Genomic DNA, 13,650 nt, shown 5'->3' with positions numbered 1-13,650 from the left:
ACAGCAAGAAGTTCGAGTACCCTTCATTGTTCTTCAAAGTCTCTCTTTCGTTTTATGTTATTACAATATGTGTGAAGTCACCTAACCAACAATGTCTTGTGACCTTGTGAATAGGAATTTCTGTGCTCTCTTCAAAAAGGAATAAACTGTGGCTCAGAAAGGCCCAGAAACATGCCCAACTAGTGTGTAAAGACCACGTGACCTTTCTATCCTTTTGGTTCCTCACCTGGTGAATAGGTGAGACGGGTTTTCTGGTGACAGGTACAATTATTAACACCCTTGAGTCAGAGCTATGGAGGTTTTTGGGGGGACATCAGTCATTCATCCTAGGCATGCAGTGTGAGAACTGCAGGACTGTGATATAATGCAAAACTAGGATCTAGTCTTTATTCCTCTGGTGAATAGTGGCATTGCATGACTGTCACATTTCATACCGAGTCTCTACTGCTGAAATGAGATTAATTTTAGGTAACCCCATACAGGGGCTGTGTGAGAAAGAACACCAGTAATGATCTGTGCTTGAAAGATGACTTTGAACCTAACATATTAATAGAATTCACAATAAGATATGGCTGTACCATGAGCTCAGCAGGATCAAGGCACTATATAAATAGGTGGCAGCATTATTTTTACAATAATTGAATGCTGCTCATATTCCGGCTCTCATAACACTTAACCCTATCCTGTTTTCCAAATTGTGTGGGTGGTGATTTGCCTGGGTGATGTGTGTCATATCATTTGTGTATATAGACAGTCTTCTTTGGCTGCTAGGGTTGTAAATTGCTGTGCAGAGGGATGGGAAGGTTTTAGTGCACTGTTTCTACTTACATTTGCAAGGTTTGGCTCCATCCCATCCTCTCTGGTCATTTCTCAAGGATCCAGGAAGAGCATATAAAATAATAAGCCCTTTGCAATTACATGTCCTATTGATTTGTATATTTTTTCTTAGATTAGATTGCAGATATTATTTAGATACAGATACACAGACATTTATGGCAAATTATGTTAGAAGAAAACATGCTGCAATTTGAATTTGATTTTCCATGGATACAGTAAGAACCTGGAATAATATTCCTGACCAATGGGCAGAATGCCCAAATCTGCTTATTTTACAAGAAAAATGAGGACCAGCACTTTATTTAATAACTTGAGAATTATTTCTAATTTCTGTGAAGTTGAATAAAATGCTTCAAATTATACTAAAAATGTCCTTGTTATCTTTGTATTTTACTCTGATGACAAACAAGAAAGTGAAGGGACACTTCCCCCAGGCTCAGAAGGTTTTCTCCAGGTAGAGCTTACCTGCCAGGGGATTTTGGAGGAGATTTTAGCCTCATTTGAGGGCTTTTTGGGGTAGAAGGATTGGGGGATACAAAAGACCCAAGGAGGTTTCTTATGGTATACCTGCTTTAGCTCCTTCCACATGCTCCTGCAGTAAGCCAGTTGTAAACGTGAAGTGTTTTGCACTTTTATCTTCTTTGAATTGTCTTTTCTGGTCTTCTGGGAGACCCCCTTTCTCAGCTCTTCCTTTTCCTATGGATTGTTTGCAACAAACATCATCCCCACTTTCACAGACTGCAATGGATTTGTCCTGCTCCTAGTCCCTCAGCCTTCCATTCCTCAATCTGTGGTTAGGTGGCCATGTCAAATGCATCAACACTTTTACTTCATTGGTGGCCAAATTTCAAAGAAGTCACACAAAACCTTTCTTGCACAATCACAATATCAAAATTCTCTTTAATCTCAGCCACAGTAGGCTCCTTGACCTATGATTGTGACCAAAAATATCAGCTGTTTAACTTCTTTCTTTTCTTTCATCAGGCACATAGGATGACTGAAGACATTGACTAGAAATTGGGAAGATTTATGATGATTACAGTTGTTTTGAGCAAACCCTTCAGCATTTTTGCACAAAAATGATTTCAGGTTTGTCTTTTTTATGGGCTGTACTCTTATCCCAACAACATTCAATATTTTCACGAGTATCTTAAAGTCTTCCTTTTCATGTTGTTTCTAAATTAGTTTGCTAACCCCAGGAAAAAATGACTTGATTTTCAAGTGAAGATGTTCTCACTCAGATTCTTCTTTACCTTTTCTCTCCATCCTTTTCTCCTTGCTTCACTCAGCTTGTCCTCCCTAACAGTAAAGCAAAGAACCATGTTCTGTGTCTAGTGCTGCAAGAGAGAGAGGTTTCAGAACCATCAGTTTTCATTATGAGAAGTCAGAGCAAAAGCCCGCATCTATGAACTAGGAATCTTTGATCTTTTCTATGACTTGGCTTCAGACTCTTTTTGCCAGTGGTGGAGATAAATTCAAACTGATTTATCTTCATGCTGTTTCAGTGAGGCAATTTGTACTGTCAGGTCATTAAGAGTGGACACTGGAGAGAGAAAATTCTGACCATTAGCAATATCACCTTGAGGGATGTTTTGTAACATTTTGGTGGCTCAGTTTTCTTATCTGTAGAATGAGGCTAAAAATGGGACCTAGTTTATAATGGTCTTAGGCTGGTTATATAAACTCAGTGCTCACATTTTGAAAGTGTCCCATAAATGGCAATTTTTGTTATGGTTAAGCCATGTTTGAGATATTGCCACACATTTTCAGGAATGGTCATCGGTGTTAGGGGAGTAGGCTCAGCATTAATGATTTGTTTAACACTGGCACCTGGTAGAGTGTCAAGTATCTAATAATTGCTCAGAAAATGATAGTTTAATATAATGAAAAATATCTCAGGGATCAAACAAACAAGCTTGGGATCTGAATTATTTAAGATATCAATTTAGTTACAGTAATAGAGAGAGATGCAAACTATCAGTAACATAAACAAGATATTATTTCTCTGCCACATAAAGATCTAAAGAGACTATCTGGGCTAGTGAAGTGTTCTACAGTCATCAAGGACCCAGGCTGCCTCTGTCTTGCTTTTGTCCTGCAGCTTCCACTCATGGTCCTTGAGGGCTGCTTTAGTTATTGCCATCACACCTGCATTTCAGCCAGCAGGATGAGGGGAAGAAGAGAAGAACATTCCATCTCCCTTTAAGGGTACAGGCTTGAAGTTACACAATTTACCTTTCCTTTCAACCCACTCATATTGCCACTGTCATCTACAAAGTAGGTTGGAAAATATACATTTTAGCTGGGCAGCTTCCATTCTATAAGAAAATCAGAATCTATTTTATATATGCATGGCTGGGAAAGTATCATGTCATTTTTCCTGAGAGGCCTAAGTCCCCACACTGAGCTGCACTGAGCTGTTATGTTCAGGGGCAGCTCTGGTATATGAGAAACAAGAACTCATCAGTGCTCAGTCCTTGCTCTCAAGGAAGAGATCCTAATTTATCTATTTCAGTTAATGGCATGATTTATCTTCCAGTCGCCCAGATTGGCTTCCTTGGGCTCTTCCATCTCCCTCAACAACAACAAAAAAATCCAATAAGTTGCTTTGTCTCCTCTAGTGTCTCTTCCATACATCTTCTCTTTCCTACTCATACTACCACCCTAATTTAGGCCTAATTACATACCACTCAGACAATTGCAATTACATCCAAATTGGTCTCCCTTTCCCCTGTTTCTCCACTTTCTAATTCACTCTGCAATACGACTGCCAAGTTAATCTTCCCTGAATACAGCTCTGATCATCTCTGCCCTGCTTAGAACCCCTGAATATCTCCCAAATGCCTATTTCACAAAAGCCGATGGCCTCTCTCAAGGCTCTCCACATTCTGGCTAGTGCTTACCTTTCTAGCTTGATTTATTCTTCTTCCACAGATCTCATGTTTCACAAATTGCTCCATATTTTCTTATGTCCACTCTTCTGCAAAGAACATTTTGCTCCATTTCTTTGGATTAAAACCATTTCCATTCTTTACAGCTTAGTACCAGTGTTACCACTGGAGACCATTTACTGTAGGGAAGGGATAGTCCCCTCCCATGAACTCACTTTGGAGTTTAACTCTCGATTGTGGAATGCCTCATATGCACTTTTAATAAAACAAGTCATATGCGTACAGCTCAATAGGTTTTCAAAAGGTGAATACGCCCAGGTAACCAGCCCACAAATGGAGTAAGAGAGTTCTAGCAGGACCTAGGATGCCCCTTTTGCCTCCGTCTGTTTGCAACTTCTTTAGGCCCACATTTAAATGAACCACCATCTTGACTTCCAAAGCTACCAATCAGTTTTTACCCTGCATAAATTGAATCACACAGTCATTATCCTTTTCCTCTTATTGTCTTTCTGATTCAAGCTTATGTTCATATGATTCACCTACATTGTTACATAGAGTTGTTAATAATTTAGTCTTTGCTAGATAATATTCCATTGGGTGAAAATTCCATAATTTATTTCATTCCACTGTTGACGGGTATTTGGATAGTTTCCAATTTGGAGCTATTACAAATAGTGCTGCTATCAGCATTCTACTTTGTGTGTTTTGGTGAACATACGAATGTATTTCCTAGGATAGAAAGTACAAGTCATGGGTATGTTCTAATTTAGTTGGTAATAGAAAACAGTTTTCTAAGGTGGTTTTACCAATCAACACTCCTATCAGCAGTAAAAAGAGTTTCAGTTGTGCCACACTCTTAACCACACTTAGTATTTTCTGAATTCTTAATTTTAGCCATTCTAAAGTGGGCATTTAGTGGTATCACATTGTAGTTTTAATTTGCAATTCTCTGATGGCTGATAAGTTGAATATCCTCTTTCCTAAAGAGTCTATTCACATATTTTGCCCATTTTTCTATTGAGATTTCTGTTTTTTAAAAAAAAGACTCTGTTATAGGAATCATTTATATGTTCTCAGTATGACTCCTTTGTTGCTTATATGCTTTGTCAAGTCTTACGTACATTCCACAGTTATTTAAGCTCAAGAAGCGCAGAAATAAATAAATAAGTGTGTATACATGTGTTTGTGTGTGTGTGTGTGTGTGTGTCCCATTCTATTTGAAGTGTCTGGCATAGTGCTCAACATGTAGTAGGTCCTCAATAAACAATTGGAAAATAAATGAATAATTCAATGACTACCTTATAATGCCAAGATATTATTAAAGCTAGGATCCTCTTTCATTCATTTTATTCTCCTCATCCAGAGTTGTGTTCACAGTATTTCTTTAATTAATCTCTGTCAAATAAAAGACTGAATAGCTTCCAGTAACCAGAAACACGCCATTGTGTGCGAAGTTCTCCAAGGGAGAGCTCTCATGGTAGTGACCAATGAAGACCCAGTAAGCTGCTTCGTTCCTGCTGCTGGTGTGAAGGCTTCTGAAATACCTTGATTACACTTGAAAAAAAAAAATGCTGGGGTTTTTCAGCTCATGGATAACTCCAAAAGTAGGATTTTAAAAATGCAAAGTGCCCATATGCTCAGCTCGTACTGAGAAATGGTCTCAAGAGTAATTAAAAACAGTTACAAAAGCAATGGAGTTGTAACAATTGAAATATCACACACATATGTGTGCACTGAATCAGAAAACCCCATAATAGTCACTGAATATTTCTGCGACTCTGAGGTTTGTGATACAGAGTGAACATCCTTATTCAATGCTTACATTTGAGAGCTCAATCACACCTCAGAGATTTCAACGGTTTTTCTAGTCCTGGCTTCTGTTTTTAAGCTGTGTGCTTTGCTTCAGCTGAAAGGCTTCAGGCTAGTGATTGTGGCTTTATGTGTTTTAGCACTGCTAGTGCTCAACAACCCAATAATAATAATGACATCAGTCTATTTGTGTCGCAGCATGTCTCTTTTCTTATGCAGGTGTGTGATTAAAGGTTTTCTTTTTTTTTTTTTAATTTTTCCACTACTGCATTTAAAATAGAAATGTATAATGTATATGCTGATTTCTGAATCCGATGAATTTAATTTTTGCACTCCATTCTGCCAGGGACTAACCAAATAGGACTTGGAAGGTAGAGGCCACAGAACATGGGTAAAGATCTGAATGCAATAATGACAAGAAAAAAATTAGAATGGTCTTACAGAGCTAGGAGCTAGGTGTTATAGTGAAAAATCACAAACCTATGTGCTAGAACAGAGGTTGACAGATTTCTTTTTTCTGGAAGGTATCAAAGAGATAATATTTTTTACTTTGCAGGTCATACAGTTTTTGTTGCACCTACTCAACTCTACTGGTGTGTGTATCAAAGCAACCAAAGACAATACATAAACTAACAAGTCTGTCTGTGTTCCAATAAAATTTTATTTACAAAAATAGGTGCTCAGTCAGATTTGGCCTTTGGGCTGTAGTTTGTGGATTCCCCCTGATCTAGAAGATTTAGGTTCCAGCTTTACTATATAGTTTGGATATTTGTCTCCTCCAGATCTCATGTCAAAATTTGATGCCCAGTGTTGGAGGTGGAGCCTATTGGGAGGGGCTTGAGTCCTGGGGGTGGCTCCCTCATGAACGGCTTGATGCCAGTTTTGAAGTAATGAATGAGTTCTTGCTATATTAATTCCTTAGAGAACTGATTGCTAAAAAGAGCTTGGCACCTCCCTCCCACCTCTCTCTCTTCTTTCCACTCTTGCTATCTGATGCTGGCTGTCCTTCACCTTCTGCCATGAGTGGAAGCTTCCTGAGGCCTTCTCAAGAAGGAGATGCTGGTGCCATGTTTCTTGTACAGCCTGCAGAACCGTGGGCCAAATACACTTCTTTTCTATATAAATTACCTGGCTTCAAGTACTCCCATATGGAAACACAAATGGATTAAGATGCTATCAATTGGTTTATGGTCTTCACTTCTCTATACTTTTATCTGTAAAATGGGTCTAATGATACCTGTGCTACCTGCTCACAAATAGTAAGAATGGCCTGAGATACTGTGAAAGGCTTTTATAAACTCATACACTCTATGGTGCTGTGCAAATGGTAGGTATTAAAAGCAGACAATTTTAGTTTGAGAAGGAGACATATTATTAATGTTTCCCAAGCCTTTTGTTTTTGTTTTTGAAATAGTAAAGCCAAGATTCAAAGAGCTTAAGATATATGCCAAAGGTCTCACAGTTCATTGACAGCAGATTCAGCATTAAAATATCATTGTAATGCATAGGAACAATAATTATAAGAGACAGTGGCTCATATAGTTGCCCTTCTAAATAATATGTCCTCCCATCCCTTCATTTGGAGCATGATAGTAAATACCACTTGTTTCCTCTCCTACTCAAAAGATACTCTGAGAAGCACTGAGCCTAGTTTTCTCTCCAGGGAAGAGTACCTCCCCAGAGGTATCTGAATTTAAAGATGTGATATGGATCTGAGAGTGCCTTTGTCTGCAGTGTCTCCACTTTGCTCTCAGACCAGACAGAGGTATGAGAGGATTACTCAAGCAGATGATTGGCCCTTTGCTCCTGGATCTTCTTGGCCATCTATAATTCAACATTTAACAATTTAAAGGTAGGAGCAATAATATCTATGGGAAATAGTGCTCAGGATTCATATACTCTCCAAATTCAGAATTTATCAAAACTGTTGGGCGAAAGTTGTTTGGCCTTTGAGGTATTCTAGGTGACACCTGCTCTAGTCATTGTAGAGCAAGCTTCAGTCTTGCATAACTACTACTGCAATAGACTAGGTTATATACCCACTCCCCCGAACCTCTTCTCCAGACTTCAGGATAAGGGACGGGCTGCCCCTTTTCTATAACCGTATGCCCACCTGTGAACAAACTGGGGAAATTTAGTTCATTTCTAAGATGATACCATACTAAAGGGAGCACTGAGATATAGGCAACATGTTCTAGGTTGAGGGTAGGATTTCCAATAGGTGGGAATAACAAACCACAGTCTAGTCTTGGCTCTGCTATCAAACAAATGTTGGACCTTATGCCTGTCCTTTTCTATATGTGGGCCTCAGTTTACCCAATTATACAACAAAGTGATTAGGCTAGATGATTTGTAATGTCTTCCCCCAACAAGTTTTGCTCTTCTTCAACTCTATAAGTTGGTTCTGTTGGTGATACTACTCCTGATTTATTTATAAACTGTTTTTATTGAGCACTGACTATATCCATAGAAACTTTTCCAAAAAGCCTAAGTCACTGATATTATTGAAATGTCTAAAATCTATTTGGGTAGACAAAGCAGGATATGATGAATCTGCAATGGATGGCAAAAAAAAAATGATAAGCCAAAAATCATCATATAGTCAGGGAATGTTTCTCGCTAAATGTTAAGTTTTATCCAATATATAAATTGATAGCATTAAGTGACAACCATGCAGCAGATCTTTTAAAGATTGGTAGAATTTGGATATGCTGAGAAAAAAGCATGATTCAAAGGTAAACACTATCAGATTGTTTTATTTAGGAATGGTCTCATTAGAAGAGAGTACTTACGGAGGAAAATTAGAAGGTAATTTTGGGGAAATAATTTGGTATGTAAAAAAGGATATCCTTGAGTACCCAAATAAGCAACTTAAGCTTATTTTCTAGAGGCAGTGACAGTGTAAATATTTCTGGGCAGTTGAATTAATGATATTGGCCATCTTTTAAGATTATTTGACAGCAGCATATGAATAGATTGGAAAGAAGAAAATTATGTAAAGCAGGATTATTTGGGCAGCGACGGCAACAATGCAGGTATGAGGTAATGAGATGCTGATAGTGGTAAGAATAAACAGATGTAAGAAATATTACTGATGGGCCGGGCACGGTGGCTCACGCCTGTAATCCCAGCACTTTGGGAGGCCAAGGTGGGTGGATCATGAGGTCAGGAGATCAAGATCATCCTGGCTAACATGGTGAAACCCTGTCTCTATTAAAAGTACAAAAAATTAGCCGGGTGTGGTGGCGGGCGCCTGTAGTCCCAGCTACTCAGGAGGCTGAGGCAGGAGAATGGCGTGAACTCGGGAGGCAGAGCTGACAGTGAGCCAAGATTGCGCCACGACATTGTAGCCTGGGCGACAGAGCGAGACTCCGTCTCAAAAAAAAAAAAAAATTACTGATGAAGAAGACACAGGACTTGGCTGTCTTTTGGGTCTGGAACTTATGTCAAAGATTTATTTCAGGGTTTTGGGATGACAATAACTCGATTGCCTTGAATCTGTAATTATTATTTTTTATGGATAAACTGTGAACATTGCGTTACATTGTATGAATGTATGGATAAATTGTGAACGTAGGTGTGAACATTATGTGACAATGCATTTATTTTATTCATAGACATTGCCACATAATACCACCCAGAAGAGAAGGACTTAGGCAGGATTTATTTCTCTATAAAGATTTAAGGACTATATTGATTTATAATTTGAAATGAGCTAAACCACACATTTTTCAGGTTATTAATTTTGAGGTTATCTTTTCCTTCATCTTTACCAATATCCCACTAGTATATTGTGACTCTCATTCATGACGAGGTAACTTGGTCTGTATCATTGGTTCTGTTATTTTTTTAAGACACAATCTTCAATTTATTTATTCTTTTGACAATTCAATGTGTTTTAAAAATATTTACAGAGTTGTGTAAACATCACCATAATTAATTTTAGAAATTTTTATCACTTCCAAAAGAAACCTCATACCGATTAGCAGTCACTTGCTCCTGATGCCTATAGCCCTAGGCAACCACTAATCCAATATCTCTATCTCTTTAGATTTGCCTAGTCTGGATATTTCATACAAATAGAATCATACAATATGAGGTCTTTTGAGACTCACCTCTTTCACTTAGGATGTTTTCGAAGTTCACCTGTGTTGTAGCATGTTTCAGTACTTCATTTTTTTCTGGCCAAATAATATGCATTGCATTGCTATGTAACATTTACTTATTCACTCATCAATTGACTGATAGATTGTTTTCCCTTTTTGACTATTGTGATTAATATTGCTATAAAAATTTACGTGCAAATTTTGGTGTGTGCATGTGTTTTCATTTTTTTTGAGCATATACTTAGAAGTGGAATTTTGGGTTCATATGATGACTGTTAGCCTTTGAGGAACTGGCAGGCCATTTCCAAAGTGGATGCACCATTTTGCGTTCCCATCAGCACTGCATGAAGGCTTCACTTTCTCCACACCCTCACCAACACGTTATTATATATGTTTTTTATTATAGTCATTATAATGGGTGTGAAGTTGTATTTCACTGTGGTTATTGCATTTTCCTGATGGCTAATGTTGTTAAGTATGTTTTCATGTGCTTATTGGCCATTTGTATATCTTCCTTGGAAAAGTATCTATTTACGACCTTTGTCCATTTTTAAATTGAATAATTTATCTTTGTATTATAAATTACATGTTAAAATTATATTCTAGATATCAGTATATGATTTGCACATATTTTCTTTCATTTTCTGGGTTGTATGTTTATTTTTTGTAGTGTCTTTTTAAGAACAAAAGTTTTTAGATCTGATGAAGTCAAATTTATTCATTTCTTTTTCTTTCGTTGCTTGTCCATTTGGCATCATATCTAAGAAGGCTTTGCCCAACTCTAGGTCCAAAAATGTACTCATATGTGTTTATTTTCAATTTTAATTTTTAAGTTCGGAGGGTTCATGTGCATGTTTGTTACATGGATCAATGGGGTTGGGTGTACAAATGATTTCTTCACTCAGGTAGTGAGCATAATGCTTGATGGGTAGAGTTTTGACCCTCACCCTCCTCCTGTGCTACACTCTGAAGTAGTTCCCAGCATCTATTGTTGCCTTCTTTCTGTGCATCTGTACTCAATATTTAGCTCTCATTTACAAGTGCAAATGTGGTACTTGATTTTCTGTTCCCGCATTAATTCGCTTAGGATAGTGGTCTTCAGCTGCATCCATATTGGTGCAAAGGGTATAATTTTATTCTTTTTTATGGCTGCATAGCATATCATGGTGTATATGTACCAAATTTCTTTTATCTAGTCCACCATTGATGGGCATCTGGGTCAATTCCATTTCTTTGCTACTGTGAATGGTGGTGTGATGAACATACGAGTGCATGTGTCTTTTTGGTACAGTGAATTACATTCCTTTGCATATATGCCCCATAATGGGATTGCTGGGTAAAATTGTAGTTCTGTTTTAAGTACTTTGAGAAATCTACAGACTGCTTTCCACAGTGGCTGAACTAATTTACTTTTGCACCAGCAGTTTATAAGTGTTCCATTTTCTCTGCAACCTCACCAACGTTTTTTATTTTCTGACATTTTAAAAATAGCCATTCTGAGGAGTATAACACAGTATCTCATTGTGGTTTTGATTTACATTTCTCTGATGATCAGTGATGTTGAAGATTTTTTTCACATGGTTGTGGGCTATGTGTATATTTTCTTTAGAGAAGTGTTTGTTCATGTCCTTTGCTCATTTTTCAATGGGTTTGTTTGTTTTTTGCTTAAGTTCGTTATTAACTTAAGCTCAGATTCCGGATATTAGATCTTTGCCAAATGCATAGTTTGCAAATATTTTCTCCATTCTACAGGTTGCCTGTTTACTCTGTTGATAGTTTCTTTTGCTGTGCAGAAGCTGTTTAATTTAATTAGGTCCCACTTCTCTATTTTTGTTTTTGCTGCAATTGCTTTTGGAGACTTCATCATAAAATCTTTGCCCAGGCCCATGTACAGAATGTATCTTCTAGATTTTCTTCTAGGGTTTTTAGTTTCAGGTCTTACATTTAAATCTTTACTCCACCTTGAGTTGATTTTTATATATGGTTAAAGTAAGGGGTCCAGTTTCAGTGTTCTACGTATGGCCAGCCAGTTATCCCAGCACCATTTATTAAATAGGGAGTCCTTTCCCCATTGCTTGTTATTATAGATTTTTTCAAAGATCAGTTGGTTGTAGATGTAAAGCTTTATTTCTGGGTTCTCTAACCTGTTCCATTGGTCTGTGTGTCTGTTTTTGTACCAGAATCCTGCTGTTTTGGTTACTGTAGCCTTGTAGTATAGTTTGAAGTTGGATAGTGTAATGCCTCCAGCTTTGTTCTTTTTGCTTAGGACTGTTTCGGCTATTTGGGCTGTTTTTTAGTTTCAAATTAATTTTAGAACACTTTTCTAATTCTGTGAAACGTGACATTGGTAGCTTGATAAGAACAGCATTGAATCTGTAAATTGCTTTGGCCACTGTGGCCATTTTAACAATATTGATTCTTCCTATACATAAGCATAGCATGCTTTTCCATTTGTTTGTGTCATCTCTGATTTCTCTCAGCAGCGTTTTGTACTTCTCATTGTAGAGACCTTTTACCTCCTTGGTTAGCCATACTCCTAGGTATTTTACTCTATTTGTAGTTATTATGAATGGAATTGCATTCTTGATTTGGCTCTCAACTTGGATGTTATTGGTATATAGAAATGGTACTCATTCATGTACATTGATTTTGTATACTAAAACTTTATTGAAGTTGTTTATCTGTTCAAGGAGCTCCCAAAGGCAGACTATGGGGTTTTCTAGGTATAGAATCATATCATCTGCAAAGAGAGTTTGACTTCCTCTCTTCCTATTTGATTGCCTTCTTTTTGCCTGATGGCTCTGGCTAGGACTTCCAGTACTATGTTGAATAGGAATGGTGAGACTGGGCATCCTAGTCTTGTTCTGGTTCTCAAGGGGATTGCTTCCAGCTTTTTCGCGTTCAGTATAATGTTGGCTGTGGGTTTTTCATAGATAGTTCTTATGATTTTAAGGTAGTTTGTCAAAAGTTTTTAATATGAAGGGATGTTGAATTTTATCAAAAGCCTTTTGTATGCCTATTGGGATGACCATGTGGTTTTCATTTTTGGTTCTATTTACATGATGAATCACTTCATTGATTTGCATATGTTGAACCAGCTTTGCATCCCAGGAATAAAGCCTACTTGATCGTGGTGGATTAGCTTTTTGATGTGCTGCTGGATTTAATTTGCTACTATTTTATTGAGGATTTTTACATCTATGTTTATCTATGTTTATCAGGGATATTGGCCTGAAGTTTCCTTTTTTTGGTTATGTATCTGTCAGGTTTTGGTATGGAAATAATGGTGTCTTCATAGAATGATTTAGGGAATAGCCCCTCCTTTTTGGGGGGTGGGGAGGGATGGGGATAGTTTTAGTAGAATCAGTACTAGCTCTTCTTTACACGTCTAGTAGAATGTGGCTGTGATTTCATCTACACCAGAGCTTTTTCTGGTTGGTAGTTTTTTATTACTGATTCAATTTTGGAACTCATTATTGGTCTGTTCAAAATTTCAATTTCTTCCTGTTTCAATCTTGGGAGGTTGTATATTTCCAGGAATTTATCCAATTCTTCTTGGTTTTCTAGTTTATGTGCATAGAGATGTTCATAATCATCTCTAAGGTTTTTTGTTTTTCTGTTGGTTGATGGTCATGTCAGCTTTGTCATTTCTGATTGTGTTTATTTGAATCTTCTTTTTTCTTTAATAATTAGCCAGCAGTCTATCAATCTTATTTATTCTTTCAAAGATCCAATGTTTTTGTTTTACTGATCTTTTGCATAAATTTCTGCATCTTAGTTTGGTTCAGTTCAGCTCTGATTTTTGGTTATTTCATTTCTTCTGCTAGTTCTGGGGTTGGTTTACTCCTATTTTTTCTAGTTCCTCTAGGTATGACATTAGGTTGTTAATTTGAGATCTTTTTAACTTCTTAAAATGAGTGTTTAGTGCTATAAATTTTCCTCTTGAATGTTATATAGTGTTAAATGCCTACATCAAAGATAATTCGAGGATACTGTGAACACCTTTA

The 13,650-nt window shown here is 37.3% G+C and overlaps 1 long non-coding RNA gene across 1 annotated transcript in view; it reads left to right on the top strand.

The window, feature by feature from the left end:
* LOC134760219 (uncharacterized) overlaps positions 1-13,650 on the top strand; it is a 453,492-nt gene that overhangs the window by 420,908 nt on the left and 18,934 nt on the right. The window lies entirely within an intron of this gene.

Source organism: Pongo abelii, chromosome 16, assembly GCF_028885655.2.
Source record: "Pongo abelii isolate AG06213 chromosome 16, NHGRI_mPonAbe1-v2.0_pri, whole genome shotgun sequence".
NCBI classification, from domain to species: domain Eukaryota; kingdom Metazoa; phylum Chordata; class Mammalia; order Primates; family Hominidae; genus Pongo; species Pongo abelii.
The sequence above is the reverse complement of the archived record's forward strand: the minus strand, read 5'-3'. Positions and strand labels throughout refer to the sequence as shown.